The sequence below is a fragment of the Rousettus aegyptiacus genome, unplaced genomic scaffold (assembly GCF_014176215.1).
Source record: "Rousettus aegyptiacus isolate mRouAeg1 unplaced genomic scaffold, mRouAeg1.p scaffold_m13_p_3, whole genome shotgun sequence".
NCBI classification, from domain to species: domain Eukaryota; kingdom Metazoa; phylum Chordata; class Mammalia; order Chiroptera; family Pteropodidae; genus Rousettus; species Rousettus aegyptiacus.
Window position 1 is genome coordinate 51150090 of NW_023416306.1, and position 24653 is coordinate 51174742.

A 24653-nucleotide genomic window follows, 5' to 3' on the forward strand; every position below is an offset into this window, starting at 1 on the left:
CATGCTATGGTTTTTCCTTCTTAAAGAAGTCTCTTTAACATTTCTTGTAATACTGGTTGTGGTGGTAACGAATTCCTTAAGTTTTTTCTCATCTGAGAAGTTCTTTATATTTTTAAATGATAGCCTTGCTGGGTAGAGTAGTCTTGGTTGTAGGTCCTTGCTTTAATCACTTTGAATATTTTCTGCTAAGCCCTTCTGGCCTGCAAAGTTTCTGTTGAGAAATCAGCTGACAGTCTTATGAGAGCTTCTTTGTAGGTAACTGCTTTTCTCTTACTGCTTTTAAGATTCTTTTTCTGTCTTAACCTTTGGTATTTTAATTATGATGTGTCTTGGTGTGAACCTTTTTGGGTTCATCTTGTTTGAGACTCTCTGTGCATTCTAAACTTATATGTTTATTTCCTTCACCAGGTTAGGGAAGTTTTCATCATTATTTTTTTAAAATAGGTTCTCAATTCCTTGTTCTCTCTCTTCTTTTTCTGGTACCCCTATGATGTGAATGTTGTTATGCTCGATGTTGTCCCAGAGGTCCCTTTAAACTATCCTCTGTTTTTGAATTCTTTTTTCTTTTTGCTATTCTCGAGGATGTTTTCTGCTACCTTGTCTTCTAAATTTATGATTTAATCTTCTGCTTCATCTAATTTGCTGTTGATTCCATCTAGTGTATTCTTCATTTCAGTTATTAGATTCTTCGTTTCTGACTGTTTTTTTTTTTTTTTTTGGTTTGTATGTCCTTTTTTCTGCTTGCTATCTCTTTGTCAAAGTTCTTACTAAGTTTTTTAAGCATTCTTATAATCATTATTTTGAGTTCTGTATCTGGTAGGTTGTTTGCCTTTATTTTGTTCAGTTGTTTTTTTTTTTCTGGAGTTTTCTCCTGTTCTTTCATTCGGAACATGTTTTTTTGTTTTCTCATTTGGCTGCTCTTCTGCGTTTGTTTCTATGTATTAAGTAGATCTGCTACATCTTCCAGTCTTGACAGGGTAGTAGGTGTCCTGTGGGGCCCAATGATACAGTCTGCTTGGTCACCTGAACTGGATGCTCCAGAGTGTCCCTTGTGTGGGCTATGTGCCCCGCCCCCCGTTGTAGTTGAGCTTTGGTTGCTGTTGGCAAATCAGCGGGTGGAACTGACCCTCAGGCTTAATGGCTGTAGGGGTTTGCCATGACTACAGTGTTTGAGCTGCTGTGTGTAGGCTGATCCCACAGAGCAAGATTTTCCCCAGCGCACTCTTGTGCCTGCTGAGGCCAGGACTGGGGAGATGAATTTCAGTGAAAAACAGTGAAAAATTTACCAAGCTTACAGAATGTAGCAAAAAAAGAAAAAAAGTGAGAACAGCTCAAGAAGAGTAGACTATGGCAGCTAGCTAGATACTCTGAGCCTTAGGTCAACTCATGGGAAGGGAACTTTGAAGAAGAGGAAAGAGAGGAACAAACTGAAACACCAGGTCAAAATGGAGGAAAGGAAGGACAAAATGAGGAGGAAAAAAGAGAATTAAATCAGGTGAGCAGAGAGGAGTGAGTAGCTAAGAAATCTTTTGTGGCTTTGGGTTCAAAAGAGGGATCTAGAAAGTGAAATATTTGTTGAAACAAGGAGTTGTTTTATAGTTTTTCAAGAAGAGACTGTGTTTTAACCAGTACAATGGACAACCAAACATTTCACTCATATGGATTATGTGATTTCCTATATGTAGTATGTAGCTTGAGGCAATTCTTCTATAAAGTGAACTAGAAAGACCGCTTAGGGTCTCTGATGGATAAAGGTCTCAAATGATCACTATGAATATTCTTTTGGCCTAAAGTGAGAATGTAAAAATACCCAATTTTTGTATGTATATATGGTTTTCCTTCAGTCACAAAGAAAGAGTGTATAGGACAACATAAGTTTACTTTAAAATCAATATGTCGTATTAAGTATTCTGTTAATTCCATCTCTTGGATGAATTTTTTTCTGAAGACTTGAACTTCCTCTGATCTGGAATGAATTCTCTCCTGACACCTATCTTCATTATTATTCTGTGGATTTCCTTTATATTTCTCTTGTTTGATCTCAGATTTTGTAATGGCCTTTCCTTTTTCCTTTCTAATTTACGTTCTCCATTGGTTGGCACACATGCTCTAGTAGTATCCTGAAAAATTGTACTTTGAGACTCTACATGACCAAAGATTTCTTTCTCCTGCTAGTTTAATTGATAGTTTGACTGAGAATAAAGTTCTGGTTTGAAAATAAATTTCCCTAAGACTTTTGAACGTATTGTTCTACTATTACTTGGCTGCCAGTATTGCTGCTAAATAAACTAAAGTCAGCAAATTACACTCCTGTGACCTGATTTTGTATGACCTGTGGACTCACAACAGGTTTTACATTTACAAAGTGTTGTAAAGACTGACCGACTGACCAACCAACCAACTAACCAATGAACAAAACAACTATCTATTGGGATAGACAGATTCTTTAGAGAAAATTATTTCGGTGTCTTGTCTGGAGAGTACCATTGTTTTAGGAACCAAGTGAGGGAAGAGATTTGTGGGTTTCAGAATTCAATATATAAAAATTCTCTTAGCTCTATTTTTAATAGATTCCTCCTATGTCAGATGACCCCAGGTTGAGGGACCCTCTGTTTTACCTTCTTCAGGGAATTAACTTAGACCTCTCAAGTAAGGTGAGTAGGGCAGTCACCAAACTGCTCATAAAAAGATAGGAATCTGAGGATCTAACTGCCTTTAAAACAGGCTTTCAACCTATCATCCTATTTTAGCTCCACTTTCATCTGTACTTCCAGTACTTCGTATTGCCAGTTTCTGAACTTTTTTGGGGTCCTGCAGAGAAAATCAAGTTGTTTTTCTGCTTCCCCACTGTCAGCATAGGATTCCCTTTTCTCAGCCCTTTGAAATCAAATCCCATCTGCTTTCCAGTGCCAAAGTTTGTTTCTGCTGTCTTACCTCCTTTCCCATTCTTTTTTAAAATTTATGCCTTAAAAATACATTTTTAAATAATTTTGGTGGGGTTTGGGAGAGAACAAAAGTAAATGTGTGTTCTCGATCTGCCATCATCCAGTTTAAACAAATTTTAACATTCTGCCATATTCGCCTAAGAATTTTCTTTTTTAAGAAATAAATGCAATCAGTTGAAACTCCTTTTTGACCTCTCTCCAGTCTCATTTCTCTCCCTCCACCAAGATAACTGCCATCTTGAGGTCAGCTGATAGAATTCTCTTTCATAATTGTCTACCTTTATTACACATGGATGTATCCATTAAAATGCATACTGTTTTTCCATATGTCTTAAACTTTAGCCAAATTCACACCTTGACATAGACTTTCTTTACTAAACTTTGTAGCTTTATGCAATTTTCTTTCTTCACTCACCATTAAACATCTGAGATGCATGGCAATAGATTTAGCTTTAGTTCATTCTTTTTTTTTTTTCTTTTTAACTGATTAAGGCTATTCCACTGGATAAATGCTGTTGGACTGCTCTCTTATGCTTCTACTAATTTATATTCCCCTAGCTCCCATCTCTCCACATTTTCTTCAACACCTGGTATTGTAACATGTTCTTCAAATGTTAGGTGGCGATAACATGGGTTGTATTACCTGTACACTAAGTGACAAAATGTAACATTAGGACTCTCTCTGTATCTTTTCAAGAGTAACACACACCAAAGCAGGAGGTAATATGGAATTTGGGGATGCCTGAATCCTCTTTGGTCTGCATTCTCTGTACCTTAATTTCCTAGAATTCTCTTTGATCTTCATTGTTGCTATTCGTGATGATGCTGTGCTTCTGCTTAAATAAACAAAGTTCGAGATGTGGGAATTTTGGTTTTGGGTACATAATGTAGGGGAAGTATGAAAGTAGTCTTCAGACAGATGGGGGTGCAGATTCTAGGAGTACTACTTTCTCACATTATCTTTCAACTTTCAGATTCTTATGCCAAGGTACTCATTAATCAGTGAGACATGTTTAGGAGACTAGCCCTTAAGAAGAGGCTCACTGTTTGACTTGTGCTTCCTGGTGTGAACGCGTCTTTTGAGAGATAGCACAATCTGGCTACTGTGATAGCAAAGTCTGTGTGTAACCTTTATTAACACAATCAGCTCACCATTGCTAAGAGGGAAATATCTTCTCTCACAGAGATTTTCCTTCACTTTCTTCATCTTAGGCAGGGGTCTGATAGCAGAATGTAACAGAAAGCTTTGACATGGCTCACCCATACGTCTGGCCTTTCTTTGCTAATAGAAATGTAGTCTCAAGGCCTCTGGGTATTTTGCTAATTTGTTTTTTCTATTCCAGAGAAGACTGAGAAATAGCTTTAAGATTTAGTATATACCTGAAAATGTGCAAGAAAATGAAATATATGAAAGTCGAAAAATAGAATCTAAGTCATAAAGAGCAAAATGTATTTTAAACTTTCTAATTACATCTTTCCTTTTGTATATAATCTTCAGTATTACATTTCCAATATTATTAAGATATTCTTTCTTTTTGCTACTTTCCTTTGCATCTGAACGCACAACCAACTGGCTTATTTCAGCAAGAATTCAATTTAGGTTAATGATTTTCTGCTGTTGGCATGCCTGATGAGTTCCCTTTTTGTCTCAACAAGTGTGAGACTTATGCATTTTATAGCTAGTGTCAGCTATTTACTATTTCTTGTTTACTCCTATTTATAAAATAATAGGGAAAAGAAAAAAATGAATAATTGCATAAATTGTGCTGTATCCACAAATACAGTGAGACTGAAATGTAACCATTGGCTGAGAGGTGACTTGGAGAAATCATTTGTCACCTGAGATATGAATGTTCAAGTTTGACACAGAAATATATTAGGATTACATATATCTGTGTCTATGTTTACATCTATATTATATCAATTATATCTATATCTATATCATCTATCTCTATACCTATACCTGTACCTATACTTATACATATACCTATACCTACACCTATACCTATATCTATCTAATCTATCTCTGTCTGTCTGTCTATCTATCTATCTATCTATCTATCTATCTATCTATCTAACTATCTATCATCTATCTGTCTATCTATTGAAATATGTGAGTTTGAAAACTGAATGCATAAATGTTGAGGCTGTCTGAATTCTCACTCCCTCATTCTTTTATATCCTTTTAATCTTTTTAAGTTGTGAGTCTTTCCCTTTCCAGTCATTGGTATACCACTGTCATCCATTACATTTCCATGACAAAATTTATTCACGTCTCTGCTATTGCAGATGCCTTTTACGTAAAACCCCAATACGTGGTGACAGAACAAAATCTAACTGTGGGTTGTGAACACACAATGTAATAAAAAAAAACAAACCACCTGCTTCCTCCTGTCTAAAAACAAACAAACAAACAAACAAACAAACAAACAAACAAACAAACGACCCCATTTGATCATCCCATGTTGGATGTTGGTCATACCACCAATCCCTTGCAAATTCCAGGAAAAACTGAAGGATTCACAAATAAGCATGTGAGGTCATCAGAGCATATTACATCTCAAAGGCTTGGGAAATCCTGGTGATGCTAATTTTTTTTTGACTCTCGCCTGCAGAGCATCAAGCATAGGAGGCTTGAAAGGTGAAATATCAAGCATTGGAAATGCCCAATGTGGCAGAAAAAAATAGCGTTTTAAGTTCCTGTAGCTATAATACGACATTCTCCAAGAATCTGGAAATAAAATAAATCAGATTGCTGCCTGAGAGTTAAACAGTTAAAACAAACATGTAATGAATTTTCTCTATTAGAAAGAGAATGTCTTGGTTGTTCATAAGACCAGAAAGAAAACTTACTGAGACTATAAACATGTGTAAAGAAAGTCCGTGTCAAGGTGTGAATTTGGCTAAAATGATTTGGTAAGAGAGAGGGAAGGAGAGAGAATGGGAAGAAGAAAGGGAGAGAAAGAGGGGAAGAGAAAGAGAACCTGCCCAAGGATTTGATATATCTAGTCTAATGTCCCTCCTATTGAAGATATTAATACATTATGTAATTTCAGCCTGATGCTATTAAACATTTAACTCATAAACTACCTCTTCTAGTTTTGATTCTAAGTTCATCAAATTACTTTGTTGTTATAATTTGGTTCCTTTGTTAGTTAATGCACCTATAGAAAGAGAATGCTTGGGCTGAGTGGGCTGAGTATATGGGCCTTTTGGCATTTTATTTTAGTGTACATAAATAAATTGGTATCTTGGCTTCAGATATTAGATTTAGGGTTTAGTCAATATGAGTCCAGCCCCCAGCAGTGGATTTAAAAAATTCACTGAGGTGATATCACTCTGTGAGGCCACTTTTGAATTAGTCAGCTGGTGATACACCCCACCTCGGATCATGAAATCAGCTGAATAAGTGTATCTGTTGGCCATAAGAACTGCTATTCTAAAAAAGGAAAATACAGGAAGGGAATCAAACTCTCTTTGAGCTATAAAAATTTGGCTTAAGCTCTTTTTTCACAGGACCAAGTTATACCATATACATGTAGTCTCATGGTCAGAGACCTCCACTGTTTATTCTTTCATGTTTTCCCTGCTTCTGTTTTGATTATTTTAATCATGGACTAGTTCCATATTACTGGTTCTCTGCATCCTGTCTCCCTTTCCTTGCCCGCAAGCAGTCGTTAATACAGCCACTAGTTTTCATAGAAGGACCTCTATTCAAAGAGAAAATATCAACATCAGGATTTTCAGCTTCCCTGTCACAGAAGGATTGCAGATGACTCAAGGAAGCCTCTGATTCCTTTCCTAAGGCAGAATGTAAAGGTCCCAGTACAGGGAACATTTCTTCAATGGAGGGACTTCTCTGGAGCAAAAAGAGAATATCAGAGGCAGCTAGAACCCCTGGGAGGCCTAAGGTGCCTCTGCTCCCTTCTAGTCACTGCTGCTGGGAAAAACCATGCACGTGGGACCAAGTGAGTGAGGAGGATTTTTTTCAGGGCAAATGAATACCTCCTGATCTCTTCCTAACCTGATTTCGACATTATTAGTGTCACTACAGATATTTTAAAAACCCTAAACAAAACAAGAAAAGAAAAGAAAGAAAAATTTTCTAGGATGACAAAAGTAACCAAAAAATATATCAGAAAACATAACTTTTTCTGCATAGTAAAAACAAATGACATGTCAAAATGTGCTAGGCATTTAAATTGGTAATTTTTACCCTACCTGTTGAAGATGGCCAATTTTCATAAGCCCTTTGTCTATCACAGTTTTATTTTTTAGTCTTTATGTGTAAGATTACAAAAGCGAAAAGCCCGAACTGAGTTCCCTGTCACAGGACACAGGTGTTAGGCCCAGCTGATGAATCTCGGGTGCAGGTGCAGTACTGGTTTGGGGGCAAAGCACTGACCACCTGCTTTTGGAGCTGTAATTTCACTTTCACATTATATTCAGGTATTCCAATTTTTATTGGTGAAATTTTGGAATCTTTTAGTAATAAAACCAAAGCTTCTTCATCTCCGTTTACAAGTAATTGAAATAGCGAAACTGTATGGAGCTTGGTCTTACAAACGCCAATGTTCATTTAAAAGATATGTGCTGAGAGGGACGGTATAACATCCAAATTTGTTGTCTAAGACTTAAGGCCACTTTGAAAAGCTGCCCCCCTCAGGAGGTCTCTTAAACATACATTCATCTGCCTGTGTTCCAAGCTGTTCATTTGGAATGCGTGAGCTGCTGGGGTAAAGAAAGCAGCTCCGAATTTAGAGAGTTGGGGGATTTGGGAGTTGGGCTTTAGGGACAGGCTGCCCAGCCTCGAGCTGCTCTCCCCTGCCTGAGAACCATGTTCCCCTCGCCCCACTACATTCACATGGGTGAGTCCTTAGCACTGTTATCTTTGTGCATGGCCCAACTTCTGCTATCCTCCTCCCCTCTAAGACATAGAGAACATTTGACTGAAGTTAGACAATCAAAATCTCTTTCCTAGGAATGGGGATAATCTGAACCTAGAGAGGTAAACTCTGGTTTTGTCAAATACTACCATATGGGTGAGAAAGAAAGAAGCTTGTCTACAAAGAAAGCTAAAAATAAAGAAGTTATGCAAAAGAGTAGAGACAAACAATGCAGAGAGGGTACTTCTTAAGATTCTTCAATCTTCTAGTTGCTAGCTTCTGTCTCTTATTAATATCTAATCTTTGGATTTAATGTGATTCCTCTGTATAGCCTTATACTAGAATTTTCCTGTGGTTTAATGGTTGAATTAGTTACTATTAACTCAGAGTCTTAATTAATAGAAAGGAATATACAGAAAATGACAGACTAGCAATGTTTCATCCTTTCTCAGTAAATGTTGTTTGGTTTGAATCTAAGACTGTGTGTGTGTGTGTGTGTGTGCGCGCGCGCGCATATGCATGTGTGTTTACTGTTTTTTCTTCAGAAAATTGAGGTCCATCTTAAAAACACATGTTCATTTGAAATATTGTTTCTTTTTTTCTCTGAGAAGCTGTTAATAATCCAGTGGAGCATCCGATAATGCTATCTCAGAATCAAGAAAATGCAGCATATTAATGCAACACAACACACTTTATGCCCCTCATTTTTGTGCAGATATTTCTGGATTTCCAGATACTTGAACTGTAAGAAACAACTGACCTGTTTTAAGGACTTCTGTCAAAGTGATTGTGCTTGTAGAATGGTTAGTTTTATTTCCTTAAGACATTTTATTTGACCTGGCAAAATTTTGCATCATGTATTATTTTCTTTGCACAAACTGAAGGCAATAAAAGTGAAAGGATACACCTGGCCTGGGAATCTGAACCCATCACTGGAGCCATTGCCACCAGGGGAGAGCTGGTTGCTGTCATGGACCTGTACGGTCTCTCATTTAGTGACTCCCTTCTCACATAATAAACCTGTGTTTTCTTTTTTCATGACACTTAGATTATAACAAAAACATTGTGACTTTTCAGAGTCATTTTCCTTGAAGTTAAAAAAAGAGAACAAACTTCAAATATGATATTGTTGAATAACGATGATAATTCTTTGAAATATGAATGTTTTGGTGCTTCAATAGATGCCATTTACCTTTCATTACTTAAAACTGCCTCTTAGTTTGTAATTTAAATACATAAAACCACTAGAATGAGTAATATGAAAAATAAATCTTTGTTCTTTCAGATTAAATAAACCCACTCGTGAAAAATATCTTACATGAATACCTAAATGTATCTAGAGATGTTATTTTTTTTTGGAGGGGATGTCATTATGTAACAGTGGGTATTAAATCTTTTAAAATGGGTGATTTCTTTCTCTTTGTGGGAAGGCTGATCCTCAGAAGTCTGGAAATCCATCCCTCATTCCAGAGTGCTACAGGGGCTTTGGAAAAAGAGAGGCATTTTCTGAAGACTGGCTTCTGTACTAACTAGCTGTATGTTTCTACATAATCTGCTTAACCTCTCTGAACTTCAGATTTTTCCGTCGTGGCATCATGGTAATATTACTTATCTGTCAGGATGATCACATAGGTTAGAGAAAGTGTACAATGACCAGCCCTGACTGGGGCCACCACTGGCCCTGTCATATGTCTGTCCCTGCACATCAGTATCACATGTGTGGGACCAAACCACAAGTCTGTTCTCAAACTCAAGGCAAAAGAGATTAGGATATAGTGTTTTTGTTTATTTGGTTTTTTATTTCCGTGTTGAGAAGGTGGGATTCACAATGTGAAGAATTATCAAAAGATTTTGGCAGCTACAAGTGACAGATGTCCACTGTAATGTGTGAGTTATGTTAGAGGCATCTTATTCCTATCTCGCCAAACTGTCAGGGCAGAAGGCAATCCTTGTAATCAAAGTAATAGCCACTGTCATCAAGATTTCCAGGGTCTGTTTTCATCATGTTACTGCCCAGGTTACTAAGAGACGAGCTGAAAATATAACTATGTTTTACAGGTTTTATGATTTAGAAAGGTCTTTTTATACTATTGAAGTTTTTATTTTCTCACAAACCTTGGAAGGTGGTCATTATTATTCTCATTTACAAATGAGAAAATTGATAATTAAGGAAAGTGTGTTTTGCCAAAGGTCATTCAGCAAGTAATTGTTAAATCTAAGGGTGCAATGAAGGTTTATACAAATTGGTTATTTCTAGTGAAATTCATAAATGTTTAAGAAAACAGGCTTTTTGGGTCGGACACATGTGGGATCATATCCTAGCCCTGCCATTTATTAGTTTGCTACTTAACCTCCTTGAGCTTAAGCTTTTTCATCTGTAATGCAAGAAGGATGGTAGTATCTACCTTGTAAGGTTATTGCAATGATTAAACAGCACCTTGTACGGTGTCACTGTGGACAGTCAATGAATCATGTGTGACATCATTTCTGTAATAGGAATAATCATCATTTGTATTATACCACGACACCTCAAGAGAAGTGTGCATGCTTGCCTCTCACATCCTCATGAATGTGTGTTCTAAACAACCCTAGACAGAGGAAAAAAGTTTTTTTGTTTGTTTGTTTGTTTTTGTTTTTTAAATAGAGTACCTAGGCAGACAGGGCTTTAGCTCTATTTATTGGCTTTCAAATAATTGTCATTTTAGAGCAATAAGCAGCTTTCTTTCTCTAGGAGAGAAAATTTATTCACTCTTGGGCAAACTCACTTGGTTCTGAGAAGGACCACCAAATGACTCCTTTAAGGTGTTTAGATATCTGGTAAAACTCCACTCTATTCTTGTGTATTTTTATACATTTACAAGGTGCCCAAGAAGCCTTTAAATTTCTGGTGGGCTGGGGCAAAGCCTACCTGGGTCAGAGCTCTAGAAAAGTTGGCAGGAGCTCTAAGAGAAAATCACCCTACCACAGGGAAGAGTGTGAATGAGCGACTCCCGGATAGCACCAAGGCTGGGTTTGGGTGGGGTCATCTGTGGTTGAACCTGACAGTGGGATTCAAGGAGCCACTACAGGGGATGGTACTGGGGCCGTCAGATTTGGGAACTCTTTCAGTTCAGGTGATGACGCAGTGTCCCAGTAACCACAGCAACAGGGGGAGCAGATGGGTGTTACTTCCAATTCCGAGGTTTTCCAGTGCCTGTTCAATGAACAGTAGCGCCTTCCTGATTTGGTGATAGTGTCGACACTGGCAGTGAACAAGGCATTTCTTTGGCTTGCCTAGACCATCACCTTCACCCTTAAAGCAGGAGAATCCAGACTGAATCTGAGGATTGGGTGAGTGTACTTGGGGATTCTAATCGTAACAAGGAGGGAGCTTCTTCATGTGAGGGTGAAAAGCTTAGATTTCTGCTAATTTGGATATGTGAACATTCAGTGGAATTGTAATTTGTATATGAAGGAAAAAATGTAATGTTATGTTGCAAGTACAGTCTGGTCAAGTACAGGTTATGTATAGAATTAACTATTGTGAATGTGCTTAGGACACAATCAAATGCTATTGAAATGGAAGGTGATAGTTTATCAAAACCCAAGGAAAGGTCAAAGACTAACACAAAATGGAGAAAGTGGTGATTTTCAGCACGCACATGCTAAGTGCCACTTGGAATCAGAACATGTCTAAAATGTCTCTTTAAGGCTCAGCTGCTAAAAGGAAGGCTCACAAGAGGGAAGGTCTCCGCCAGCCTGCCTCTCCTCATTCCCAGGGGAATCCACAGTGGTCCAGGAAAAAGAGCAGGGACTCCATAGTCAATTGGATATGGGTTTCACCTAACCTTTCTGAGCTTCACTTAACTTTTATGAATTCCATCTGCAAGATGAGAATAAAAATACCTGCTTTATGAGGCCATTATGGCCCTGGTATGACTTAACATAGGAAGAGAGTCAAGCATGAGATCTAGAGCATGTTCGTTTCTTTCATTCCATTCTCATTTTCTGTGTTCAGTGGGCATCGGGGAAAAGAGTGGGGCCAGAGGCCAATGAGCGCTTTCTTTATGCCTCCAGGAGGTCTCCAAAATACTTATCTGTTGATGATTCGATTGTTTTCGCCAACTCCTAAAAAAAAGTCTACTCCTTTGGGAGCTTTATAACTTGAAAATAGCTAGGAATTTTGATGATTTGAACTAATGTACTGGTGTGTTATAGGACTGGGCTGATGAAGTCATGGGTGCCATTTCCACACTGGCAGTTTGCTTCTCTTAAGACAAAAATTTGCTTCAGGCTATTGTGTCTTTTCCATTCTGGGTGAGTGTGGGTCTAGAGTCAGTTGGTGAGGGCACTGCAGTGAACCTGCTGCAGGCCATGAAATTGCATTCACCTTGAAGGGGAGGCCTGGGGAGAGATGAGGCTGCGTAGAGAGGCCAGGTACGGGACAGCGTGCCATTACCAAAGGATGAACTAAACCATGACGGGCCCTTCAAACCTGCCACTACGTGCCCAAGTTTTTTTCAGTTTCATTTTACAGAAGAAAAAGCTGGAGCTCACAGTGGTTAAATGACCTGTTGAAGAAAGTCTGGAGTAGAAATAAATATAATCCCATGGTTTCAGATTCAGAGAGCTTATCCACAAGGCAACATCCCAAGGCCACGCCTTCCTCTTTTCCATTAAGGCTGACTCTTTCACTGCTAAATTTGTCTCGGTTCTTTAGACTTGCACTGAAATTAATAAAGGTCTCCTTTCCTAATTGCACAATCAAAATAAATTATGTCCACAAATTAGAAGGCAAGGAAATTGCATTTGCATTTTGGGTGCCCTGATAATGTCCTGCAGTAAATTGTTTTCATATAAATTGCATGCTTAATTAATCGTTTTCAAAAATGCCCATGTATTTCTCTGCAAATACATCTCTGCCTGCAACTCATAAAATACAAAGACAAATTAAATTGCCGAGCCCCATATAAAAGCGCCGCCCTTGGCGTATCCTGGCTGCACTCAGTCATGCTGCCCTCTTTTCAGCAAGTGCAATAAACCTGGTGAGCCTCTTCCTTTCTTAGCTGTCCCTGGGTATCTGATTCAACAGATTTGAGGTCTCAAATTATAGTCAGACGAGGTAATAAAGTTAATGTGTGTGCCACAACTGGTTGCCTCGAAAATCTGGCTGGCTCAGGTGACTCCTGAGACCTCTCTTAGATTGAAAAGTGCTCGAGGCAGTAAGCTTTGGGAAGGCTAGTCACACTGAAATATATGATAAAAATAAATAAATAAAACACCCACAAACATCTAAAATTAAAAAATAAAACAAAACATTCCCCATACACACAAAAAATGCATGCATTGTTTGGATGGAAATGTCAAAAAGTAAAAAAAAAAAAAAAAAAAAAAAAAAAAAAATACTTTCCATAAATTCTAACACCTAGATATACTCACAGATAATCATGTTTTCTTTGACCAGAAAATTAAATGTTAGAAAAATTAAAATAATCTTTGGATGATTTAGATGATTTGTTTAGAGAATTGTTTTTAGGAGTTTGAGTTTGAATTTGCACAATTTTCCTTAGAGAGTTTTCCTCTATTTTGAGCTCCTGCATACAGTATACCTCAGCAGGCAAAAGTTAATGCTTAGAAAAGACCCCAATGTGGCCTGCCTGCTGCAAATCCTTCTGCTCTGGTTTCTAGGAAGGAATTGTATTAAAAGAAAGTGAAGAAATTGTTTTGCTAGATGTTAGAATTTATTTGCCAAAAAGAATTCATTGCCTGAAAGTTTTGTTTTTAAAAAATATTCCAACAATTGTTTTTGATACAGAAACCCTCCCTCTGACTTCTCTTTCAACGCAGGGGAAAGCCACCAGGTGAATGTTGGCTCAGCTAGTATTATCTGAGGTGAGAGGAGACCCAGCAGAGCCCTGCTCATCAGCCAGCACAGCTTGTCTTTAGTTAATAATTCTTGCAGCTGGAACTGAAGGGCTTGCCTTTTGAAAGCAAAGAAAACACAAGTCAGAAGATGCTGAGATGGTCCAATTTGTGGGGTGTCTGAACCGAGGTGCCTATTTACTCCTGCAGAGACCTGGGTGGACTTCCTGTTAAGCTAAATTGTAATGGAAGAGTCAAAATGAGGGTTGAAATTTACTGAAGTGTTATTTCTAGTGCTAGCCAGAAACAAAAATCAAAACAAAACTGAACATTCTCTACAGATGCATTTTTGCAGATGTTATGACTTGGCCTTGCTTCTGGCTCCAGTGCTAGCTAATTCAGGGTGCATCATGGGAAATTCAGCTTTCACAGGGGTCCAGCTCCTTTCTCAAAAGACGGAATTTGAGCTGTTGTCTGCAGTTAAGAAGCTGCTATCTCCCCACACCATGCTGTGATTATACTGAGAACTTCTTGGCTGACTCAAACAGCTATGGAGGTTAGAGAGGTCAGACAACAAAATCCCGAAAGAAAAAGTTGTTTTCAAGCAAATTCTTCTTTGGATCCTACAAATGTATTAAAGTGAGGAAAAAGGTGACCAGAGGAAAATACTGAGACCAAATTACACATAACTCTCACTCCTTTTCATTCTTGGGTAACAGAAAATGAAAACAAAATGAAAAACCAAAATATTAACTACTACTTCAACAAATTCTACTAGAAAATGTTGGTTTAAAGAATACAAATAGTTATTAATTTGAGATATATGCCACATACACATATTGAATGGAATGTTCATTCTTGATAAGTTTATGAAACCAGCAAAATTTATATTCGATGTTTTTCTAAACCATCTTTTTTTTTTTTTCCTGTGGTTACTCCTTGTCTTTCCAGGCTTGTTAAGGCCCATATGCCCCAATTCTTTCTCCAACCATCATTTTCCATTGAGATTTGCTTTTGGTTGATGACAGTGAGTAACTCGCAGGGAAAATAATTGTTGAATGCAAATGTGCTCTTTTGTGGAAACTTAAATATCTGTGACTATGTCTACAAATACCCTGTGTGAAATATCCTGCACAGAACCACACCAATGCCAATATAAATCCAGTGATTTTTAACTTGGTAATGTGGGTCCTTTTTATATCTTGGACCCTCAAGCTTTGTAGGGGTAAAATGATGACTATCTCCCCACCCTCCCTTTCTTAGGGTGCCTCCTTAAAAAACATAATAGGCTCAATAAGAGGTCCAACCTTTCAATTTTACAGTGTAAGTTTGCAGACCTTTTGACTCTTGGAACTGTAAATACATACCTCATAAATTATCCCTTCTAAGATGTACAGAAGACAGTTACAAGGTATGTCCATTTATCTCTCAAGAAGAGAAGAGAAATTGTCATTGTTCTTTATTCCACTTCACTGTATAAATTTGTGTGAAATTCTATCCAGACTTCGAGTCACTTTGGTGCTGTCTTACATTTGTACTTTAATAATAAAGCCTACTCTTTCTTCTTTATTGATGCAGAGGAGACTTTTGTTGGCAGAATTGCTTTAGTTCCTCAAAAGCCTATAGTATCTTTCTAAGTACAGCTATCCTGTGGGCTTTTGAGTATGTCTTTAGAAAAGAGAACTTTGAGTGTGGAATGATTAATATTACATGCATTCAGATGGTGATACAGTTGGAAATATATCCTTGTGGTTACCAGTGACTGCTGGTGCGCTCTTACATTTTAGAAGGAGTGAATATGCCTAGGACCTGTATAGGGTCTAAAGAGAACCAACACCTTAGAATACTGAGATTCAGCTATTCGTAGTGCACAGTAGGCACTTAGTAAGCATTTGTTAAATGAATGACTGTCTAACGAGTTTGAGTAAGTTTGCTAGAAGTCTATCTTTTTAAGGCACTGAGGAACCTCTTGGGAAGAGGGCATTGATATGGTAAACTTGACTTTGTTATAATCCAGCATTGGTTGTCAGACAAAAGGGGCTTTCTGGATACAGTCTGAAGGCTGCCACTCAAAGCTATCTCTGGCCCAATCTTAGGAACTCATTTCTGATTCTGTGGAGGTAAAGGGCTCTGGGTAAAATATGACAAAGTCATTCCACTTAAAACATGAAGAAGAAAGGCAGAAGCAATATTTCTTCTAGTTCCTCTGAGCAGGTCTTGCATGGCAGAGGAGTTCGAGCCATCTGTTCCCCCAGGCCTGGCACTTTGAGGGCCCCATTGTGGCAATTGAGGCAATAGAGGTGGTAAGAGTGGCCTGATTTGTGAATACATGTAAAACTTTCCTGGAACTCTCAAAAGTAGATGATATAATAAGGAATTATTTCATGGCAGACCATGGTCCTGTAGTAACAAGTAGAATCAGGACTCCATGACACTTGAATTGTCATCATCACCATAACTGTTATAATATCCTTGGATGGATAAGGCCTAGGTGAATTTGTGTTTTAAAAATAAATGTTGCACCTCTTCGATTATTCTATTAGACAGAAAACTGTAGCACTTGAACTCAGATTCCCTCCCATTTGTTTAGACCAGTCGTAACAGGCTAAAAATTTAGGTTTTCTTAATTTCAAACCAGTTCTGAGTACAATAGTGTAGTCTACCTGGTGTCAATGAAAAATAATATTCTATATATCCTTTGTCTTAGATTTTAAAATTTTACAACTGTTTAACAGGACAAAAGAATATGATATCACCACAATTTTCTAACTACTGCTTCTAAACCAAGATTTCAAGGCAGCTAGTTCACAGCCTTTGCCTCTCTTTCTTCCACTCCTATTCCCCGCTCCCATCCCTTGTTAAAATCTTTAACTCCTCCACCAGACACCATAAGAAACTAAGCTCCACACATCTGTTTTCTGTCATCTCAGTTGACAGTATATTTTCAGAACTCTGGAATTTCAGTCGTCGCTTAATCTTATATCCGGGAGCAGAATCTATGAAGCCTGGGCAGGAAGCAAAGTCTGTAAACTCTCTGGAATCCTGTCCTAAATTTTGCCTTTCGGAGGGGTGGTGGGGGCAGCTGTCAAGTTTCAACCTGTCAGACTATGTGCCAGGCTCCCTGGGACTTCCAGCAATAATGGAACAATGATTTCTCAGGCCTCTGAAGGTAGTTGAGAGTGGGGAGTTGGGAAAAACTTACAAAGAAGGTGCTTGGTTTTGAATGAGACCCAGTTTTGGAACAGTATGTAGAAAATCAGAACCAGATAATAGCAGAAATGCAGGAAGCATGGCGCAAGCATAAAATTAATTGCAGGATTTTTAGTTGCTCAGTTACGTAAGTCAGCATTCTGAGGCCCATAAGTTATTGATCAGAGAATATGGAAGAGAAGGCAAAGTGTTATCAGGCCGGCATATAGCTCTTCAGACACATAATCAATTTAAATAATATTTTATTCACAATACACAGTGCTGCTCTTCATTCTCTAGGAGGGTGTTTTTTATTGGAAGGGAAAGTGGGGTGTAGGGCAAAAAGCACAGGCTTTAGCACCAGGAGATCCATGTGTTACCATGATTATACCAATTCACGGGCAAAATCTTAATCTCTCATGGTCTCTGTTTTTCGATCCACAAAATGGGATTGAAAATCATCATACTATGCATTTCCCAGGATTTCCATGAACATCAAATCAATTATCACATGAAAGAGACATACGGCAGCAAAATAGCTGACCTGCCAGATTTGGTCAGGTTCCACCCAGCTCCCCATTTTCAACTACCTTCAGAAGCCTGAGAAATCATTTTTTCGTTTTTACTGTAAGTCCCAGAGAACCTGGCACATGCCAGATTGAAGCTTGACAGTTGCCCTCCACAGCTCTGAAAAGCAAAATTTAGGACAGGATCCAAGAGAGTTCACAGACATTTCTTCCTGCACTATCTAGCCTCATAGATTTTACTCCTGGATATGTAATTATGCAATAGCAAAAATAGTTCAGTGCTGCTCTGAAGTTGGTTCTGGGATATGTCACACTCAAGGGTAGGGCCTAAATAATTCTTTGATGCCATCTTGTCTCTTTCTCAAGTGGAGCTTCTGCTCATTTGTGACATCAGCTGCTTCTTGAAGAACCTGGTATCGCTAGTGACTTTTCTTTCAGGTCTTTGACCAAATAAAGAGCAATTTTGTGGCATGTGTCAAGTTGTCATTGAATGAATTATCCATGAAGTTGCTTAATGTCCAGGTCACTCTTCTCAGAGCCTGCTTCTTTATCTGTAAAAAGGGTACTTATAATGACCATATTGTAGGCTTACTGTGAGCATTAAGTGAGGAGCCAACTGGCAGATAGTCATATTCAATAACCGTGAGTTTCAATTTGAATATGATAAATCTCCACTTTCTTCTCAACATTAAATTTTTGTTTTCCATGATGCAGGTTATGCTTTATTTTCATTAGTTAATAAGTGTTGTGTAACTCCTTACATCTGCAGAGCCAGATTCAAAGCTAGATTATAGGTTAGTTGTGATTAATGTAGTTAGCCTAGATTTTCTGCTACATTGATCTCTCCATGCTCTCACATTATTTCACATCTTTTGTTCTTTTATTCTTATTTTAATGGTCCTATTGTATGTGCCAAATGGGCTTGTTTTTCCCTTAGAAGCCAATGCAAACCTTTATGGAAGCAGGGACATGCAAATACTAAATTAAAAAAAAAAAAAAGAAGGAAAGAAGGAAGGAAGGATGGGGAGATAGATTGCTTCGTCCTTTGGTTTGCTAAGGTCCTGAGGTCTTTCTCCATGAAAGGCTTGTTTAGTGAATGTTTAAACTTGAAATCAGCTGGTTAGCCCCTTGAACTCTGACTGAATCCAGGTGTGGCTGGGTCCCTGGTCGGTTTGCCGGAAGGAGAGCTTTCATGCACCACCCGCAGGGTTTCCCCTTTCCTCCTGCCTAGGGCTCTCTTTTTTTTTTCAGCTGATTCTGCTCCATCAGCTATTTTGCCTGTCTAGCCTCACAGCTCTGAGCTAAGCTTAGCGATACCCCATGCCCTGCCTGTCCCCACATCGTTTGTTGATGGCCAGGTGGATTGACAGGTATAAAATTAGATTTGAAAAAAGCCTCAAGTATAGATTAACATGAGTTCAGATATTCCATAAATGAAGTAAATGATCCTTCTTCAGTCAAGGAGTGTCTCTTATTTTGTTCTTAAAGTAAGATGTCTGTCCTTCAGAGGGACAGTATAACTGTTTTGCTTTATCGTCCTGAACTCTGAGAGAGCTTTCTCAAACTAAGATAAGGTGAGTGTGAAAGAAAACATTAATGTCTTTTTCTTTATGTGGATACATATTTATTCTAAAGTTTGTAAATTTTGTAAACATTTTTTTTTTTCAGTGTAAATAGTGAGTGGATGGACCTTGGTAGGAAGAGGGAAACAGGGTGGCAGGTTTTTCTGGCTACCAGTGTCAGATCTCTTAATGATGGAAAATGAATTTTGGGGAAAGCGTATCAATACACAAATGCTGAATCTAATATGGAAACTGGAGCAGGTTGCCAGAATGCCCTGGGTTGTGTACTCTTGGAACAGAGCAGTCAAGCCCTGAGGGGCCTCCTAAAGGAAGAGTCAGAAATAGAAGCAGACATGCAGGCTGTCGGAAGGCACGGAGTTCTCCAGGGAATGCTGGAAGCTGCAGGGTGGCCTACTTTTCCCGTTTTGTTTCAGGTCTTCTGATAGGCTCCTGGAATTCTTGTTGCCATTTGATTGGAAATGGGCAGTAGTAGGTGGGGGAATGAGCGCGTGCGGGCGTGTGTGTGTGTGTGTGTGAGAGAGAGAGAGAGAGAGAGAGAGAGAGAGAGAGAAAGAGAGAGAGAGAGAGAAAGAGAGAGAGAGAGAGAGCACGCGAGAGCGCGCGCGCGCGTTTCGTGTTCTATACTTCCTTAATGGTTGTTACATTTCACACTCCTCATTTTGCCTTTAGGATACTATGTGCTTTGTAGGAAGCCCATAGCTAGAGAAGGACTGATCCTCTGTCAGTCTCCCTATCAAAGTATAACTACCAGAAAATAAGGACTTTAAAGTAGAAGTACCACGTAGGAAAGCACATAGTATTATAAAAGGAAAATGAAGTATGTGAGACATAACAGCCATTAAGGAAGTATGGAACACAAATCTCTCTTATACACACATGCACACACCCCTTACCCACTTAAAATAACATGGCAAGTGGATTTAAAACAAGAATTCCAGGATCCTTATTAAATGATCTGAAACAAAATGGAAAAAAGTTATTCTATTACATAATTATATGACATATAAATATATATGTATATATATTTTGTATTACATACATGTATACCCACATATCTATAGCAGTTACTGTTGTTAAAGTTATGTCTATTTATATGTATTGCATCATTGCGAAATGAAAAATGGCGCCTGCACAGGGGCCTGAGCTTGAACACAGCAGGCCCTGCCTGGCGTTCTGCCTGGGAGATCCTCCGCGATTAGCGGCACCAGCACACAGATTGTGCTCTTAATCAAGGTGGAGTCACCACCTATTCCTTACACATTCCCACATACATGTGCCCTTACCCACGCATTTTCACCTACTCATTCATGCCAGAAACTCAGCTTTAAGACACAAAACCCAAGGGGGCTCGGTGTTGGCTTCCGTTCGCCTTGTGTGAACATGAGATGAGAAGCTTTCCCGAGAGCGGTATGTAACGGTGAGGCGGCATTGAGCGTTTGAGTAGTAATAACGGCTTCCATTTAAATGGCATTTATAATATACAGATTATGTTCATATTTCCTTCTTATCCTCACCAGCTAAGATCGGGTCTTTTTGGAAGCTTTTTGCATCTTTCACTGGATTCACAGAAGCCCTGCAGGAATTGCTGTGATTCCCTAAGCTCTTCTCTCAGTCCTGGAGACCTGCTGCTGAAAAGTCCAAGTGCTTGCCCACCTCTTGAGTGTTTCTTCTCTGTAGAACAGGCTACTTAGCAGTCTTCACAGGTGACCATCTCCACTAAAGTTGTGGTGAAATCTCTAACCTGTCAACCCAGACTCCTGTGCCCTTAGAACACAGACTCAGAGAAGGCAGACCTTTTAGGAAGTGGGGAGGGGTTACTTTCTCAGTTCTTTTCAGTTCTATTAGAGAAGCCAATACAAGGCAAAAATTATCTTAATAGTTTTTTCTGCCACAGCTCTAAAAATGTAGATATGATCTTTTATGTGAATCCCCTCAGGTTAAAGCATAACGTCAGAGGATAGCAACTATAGGCTATAGCTTTACAAGAGTTGACATACAAGAAACAAAAGTGTCCAAGTCACCTGCATTATGAAAGGTGTGGGCCTAGACAACTCTGCATGCATGTGCGTGTGCACACACATACACACACTCATATACACACAGTACCCAAGAAAGAGCGCTGATCAGGTTTTTTAAGATCGAGACCTGAATTTCCAAATATCCTTTGGATATAATTATATGGATGAAGTGAGGGACCTCATATTCATCTCAAATTGAACTTATTTGCCTCTATGACTTGCTCACCTTTGCTGGTTTATCCCAGTGAATGGCGTCACTATCTACGCAGGCAACCAATATAAAAACTACAGAATCATCTCTGCCATTTTCCTTTTCTTACAAATCTTCGAAACCCAACTTAAATTTCATTTCTTCCACAAAATTTTCCACTAGTACGTCAAGACTTTTTATACCTCTGTTAACGAATCTGTTAACAAGTCTGTTATGTGGGTTTCAATATTTCTCTAATTACTGTTTTCCTTTCCTTGAGCTACTTTGGCACAGTCTTCATGTTCTTTCCACCTTTGTATTCTTCTATTCCCAGGTGCCTAATACAGTATCTTCTATATAGTGTGGACTCACCGAATGCTTGGAGAGACCGAAGAATTTAAACCTGTCATATCCTCATCCCCATTTCCTCTAAGATCTTTAGATGTTGGTGCCATTTCTTGATCCAAAGGGTCATGGGGTTTTTCTGATATTCCAGTAGAAGTTGTTATATATTTATCATTTAAACTGTTCTCATTGTTATCTTGGCAACACTCTTAATGTCCTCTTTGATAATCCAACTTCTCAAAGTGGAACTGCTTTCCACAGAGTTTAGGTTGCAGGTCCCCCCAGGACACCTAGCGATTCGTGTTTACAGTGTTCCCTGTTGTGCAGGTCTCTCACTTCCACCCGAGTGGTGGTGAAGCCTGCAGCAAAGGCAGAAGAGAGGCAGGAAATGCATGACTTGTCAGCTGTAGCAACTGTACATCGATTCCCCAAGGTGTCTCATGGGGCTTTCTAGTGTTGCCTTTTAGGAGGTGGCTTCTGCTCTATGCTTCCCCCACCCCAACCCGATTGCCCTTTTGTAAACACAGGGTTTAAAGAATCAGATGGTAGATTCTTAGAAGTATTTAAACAAGCTGGCCTCCTGGATTCTCAAGATCCTGTTAAATAAGCCACTTTTGATCTCAGCTCAGCTGGGAAATCTTTTCTTTTGTACAAACTTGGGAAAAATCAATATAAATGGCTGTGAGATACTGAAACAAATCCCTGCTCACCCCTACTGTTTTGTTACATGCCATCTGATTGCTCCTGAAATAAAAATGGACTTTGGTTTTATTTTACAACAGTAGATACAATGGGAATCATTACCTTTTTTCTAAGAGAATAGTAAATGATAATTTCTGAGTTATTTAAATAATGAAGGCCAAAGCTTTGTTTCTGGAAGACCTAAAGATTGTGTGATTTGGATAAAAGGATAGCCTGATGGGTATTTATGGTGACATTTTTCTGTCCTTCCTGGTATGTGAGGGATGTGTATGAGAGTCATGGGCTCCTCACCAAGCTCATTGATAATATCTCTTTTTGCAGCATGTTTATACAGAAACTGTTTGGCCATTAAGCAAATACAATATTTAATAGGCCCAGAGTGATCTACTTACATGGAAGCCTATAACAATCATAGGGAGACCTTGACAGAATGTTAAGAAATTAATACGTGACTTGGACAAGCAATGATCCTTGAAGAAAACAATGGTTTGTGGAAGATAAGACAAACACCACCTGCCACAGTGACTCCGGGGGAAGAGCCGGGCTATGGGATCCTCTGGAGCAGAAGCAGTTTTCCAGCATCTTGAACAGCCAGCTGAGGTGGAACGCTAGAATGAGTCAGCTATTTGGTTGTTCCCCAGGTAGTCATCTCCCACATCACTCGGGATGACTTTGTGTAAATTGCAGCAGCTGGTGTTTTCATGCCACCAAGCACACTCCCAGTTTCCGTGGCACTGTATAGATCTGTGTGAAACCTCAGAGGACCCGTGACAGTCACATTTGTCATTTATAGTGTACCTACTCTGTGCCAGGCCTAACACACATGTGCTTTACATACATCGTGTCATTTAATCCTAATGGGATGTATTGATATTTTTAATCTCCATTTAGATGACAAAATAGTAGCCCACAGAAGATAAATAAATTGTCCAAGGTCTCACTGTTTTTAAATTGTGGGCGTAAGACTCAAACACTGATTCCGTTTTAGTCCAAAGTCTGATTCATAGAATATTCACTATGCTTTGATCAGAGGAAGTCAGAGTTGCTGGATAAGTAACTTCATATAAGTGAGTCATTGTGGGGGCACATGTGATAATGACATCAAAGAGCACCATGTTTGGTGATCCCCAGGGATGGCACCTTTATAAGGTGCCATGGATTTCCTCGACTTTCACCACTACCACAGTGTCCACAGAACAAGCAGGTACCTGAGAGAGCATTCGTTGATTTGAGATGTTTGACTTCTAAACCTACTCCCATATGACACACCTGTCACATGAAACAGTGAAAATTTAGCATATATCATATCATTGAATTCTAAGCCTGGAAATAATTGTAGGGGGAGGGGGCAAAAATTAACATACAAAAATCCCCAGGTATAATATCCTTCTGATAATTTGTTCAGATCCTGGGCTTTGTTTTGCTGATGGGGATAATGAGAGATGAGAAGAGATACTAAACTGGTTTTCCAAATAAAGCTTAAAAAAGGAGTTTGGATAGGGACAGGGAGAAGCAGTCTGGAGCTTGGTGGGGACAGAGAGAGCAGATTTGTAGCAGCTTTGATGGTGAATAAAGTGTGGAGCCGTGAGAAGAGAAGACAACCTTTAAGATGTTAGTTTTGTCATAATCGTCTAAGCATTTTCAGAATTGATTTTTGTTTCTTTTGAATGTGGCACTTCTCGGATTTGCCCATGAGGCATCGAAGATTGTTTGGATTACCAAAAATGCTACCCTCTGATATTCAGAGCACTTTACAGTTTAGAAAGCTTTATTTCATCACTAAGATGTTATTATGAAGGAGGAGAGATATAGTCAAGCTCATTCCACAGGTGAATTCATGGAAGTTTCGAGATTTTTCTTCAGTCACCCAGCTTTTAAGAAGCCAAGCCAGCACCAGAGCCCAGATTCTTTGATACCTCTGTTGATGGGCTCCTCTGAAGGCTACTTTAAGACCATAAGAGCAAAAGATGCCATAGTGGGTCAATCTAATGGTTCATTCCACCAAATATTTCATTCGAACAGGCTGGAACCAGGGATGTTTTGTAAAGGAGTGTGGCAGCTGCCTCTGTAACATCAAAAGTCGGGAACGCATCCAAACCCCTCGAACCTCTCTTCAACAACCGGTGAGAGATCGGGCATCTGCGATTTTTCCAAACCCTTCTTGAACCTATTTACATTTCTTGGCTTGTTCACCTCTTGGGGAATAACAAGTTCCACATGTTTACCACCTGCTGTGTGAGGAAGTACTTCCTTTGGTTATTATTTTAAATGACTGCTTTCCAGGCTTAAGTGCTCCCGGACCCAAATCCCCTTTCCCAACCGGTTATGGTCCCCAGGATGCAATGTGTGTCTGGCTCACTGCCCCTGGCAGGCATGCTTTGCTGCTGCTGAGGTACGTCTGGTGGTTATAGCTACAGTATCCCAGTA

General features: G+C 39.0%; 1 long non-coding RNA gene across 1 annotated transcript in view; it reads left to right on the top strand.

The window, feature by feature from the left end:
• Positions 1–24349, top strand: part of LOC107519316 — a 115281-nt gene extending 90932 nt beyond the window's left edge. The window contains exon 3 of the long non-coding RNA XR_001599083.2: positions 24249–24349. This is a non-coding gene — a long non-coding RNA (uncharacterized LOC107519316). The remainder of the gene's footprint in view (positions 1–24248) is intronic.
• Positions 24350–24653: the final 304 nt, after the last annotated feature.